Source organism: Erinaceus europaeus, chromosome 7, assembly GCF_950295315.1.
Source record: "Erinaceus europaeus chromosome 7, mEriEur2.1, whole genome shotgun sequence".
Taxonomy (NCBI): Eukaryota; Metazoa; Chordata; class Mammalia; order Eulipotyphla; family Erinaceidae; genus Erinaceus; species Erinaceus europaeus.
Genome location: NC_080168.1, coordinates 22,247,232 through 22,248,866, shown reverse-complemented (window position 1 = coordinate 22,248,866; position 1,635 = coordinate 22,247,232).

The following is a 1,635-nucleotide window of genomic DNA, read 5'->3' as shown; positions in this document are numbered from 1 at the left end:
CTGTTTTTCTCTCATTAAAATTAAGTAAGTAAAATATAAAACAGTAAAATTAAAAAAAAATAAAACAAAATATAGTTCTTGCCCCTATGTGACTCACTGCCTACTTCGGAGACAAATAATTTAAGCAAACATGAAATGTAGGTAGTTACAAAGATTCAAGCAATGCATGAGCTACTCTGAGAACATAAAGTTGAGGTATACTTCACTAGAATTCATTTCAGAAAGTTGTTCCTAGAGAAGGCAAAGCTTAGACAGAGTTAGAATGTGAATTCTCATACAATGATAGTTCCAGAGAAATGGCATGGGGAAATTATGCAGATGTGATTGATCTTGGCAGGGCTCACAAAACACCCTGCATTCCTGATACTATAGACTATCTACATAATCATTGTTTTGCCTGAAAGATCCCCATCCATTCCATTCCTTTGGTCTATCTTCTTTCTACCCTCAAGACCCTTCCTGCCTTCAGGGTATTATTAATCCCACCAGTTAAAGCCCTCGCAACAGTTGCTAAGGAAGTTTTTACCTTCCCAGCCCCCTTTTGCTTTTCTCTGCCCCTTTCCTAGCCATTCCCGTTTCCAAATTGCCACTTCAGGTTGGACCTTTAAAAGCTTTGGCTCTCTGATCAATAAAGGCACTGCATTGCCTCACACCATATGTTTGGTTCCTAAGTTATCTCCCTCAAGCTGGCTCTGGTCCTGTTCTCTCCAACCCAGAGAGTACGAGCGGCGAAGTGCACCCTCACGCTAGCCTGGCAAAATGGTATGAACATTTAAAATGGAGAGACCAACATGTGTCACAGATATGTATGATGTCTTTAGAATATTTGAATATCAGCAGGTGTTTGCTATGCACAGACCAAATAGCACCCTGGACAATACGAAGATGGAGAGATAGGCTGGCATCAGGACATGAAGGTCTTGTGAATAGTTTGGATTTGCTCAGGTAGGATAAAGGTAAATTTAAAAGGTTACGAGCAGATAGAACTATGACAATGCTTAATTTTCAGTAAGATTACATGAGAAGTAGAATTAACAGTGAATGAGAAGGGAGTGACAACAGTGATCTAGAGTTCAGTTGGTTATTATGGTAATCGAGGGCAATGCATAATCAAGGGAGATATTTAAAATAAATTAAAGAGCCTGGAGTGAACTAATTCCATTGTAAGAGGGTGGGCAGGATTAAAGTAGGGAAAGAATCTAGTCTGAATCTTCAGGTCTAGCTTGTGGAATTAGACTGATAAAATATCTTTCTCTGGGGGTCGGGTGGTAGTGCAGTGGGTTAAGCGCACGTGGCGCAAAGTGCAAGGACCATCATAAGGATCCCAGTTCGAGCCCCAGGCGGTGAAGCAGAAATGCAGGTGTCTGTCTTCCTCTCCCCCTATCTGTCTTCCCCTCCTCTCTGCATTTCTCTCTGTCCTATCCAACAACAACAGCATCAATAAAAATGATAATAGTAGCCACAACAATGGTAAAAAAAACCAGGGTAAGAAAAAGGAAAAAAAAAATGGCCTCCAGGAGCAGTGGATTTGTGGTGCAGGCACTGAGCCCCAGCAATATCCGTGGAGGCAAAAAAAAAAAAACTTTCTCTAAAAAAAAGGAAGAAAATGAAGACAATAGTATTATAGAAATAAAT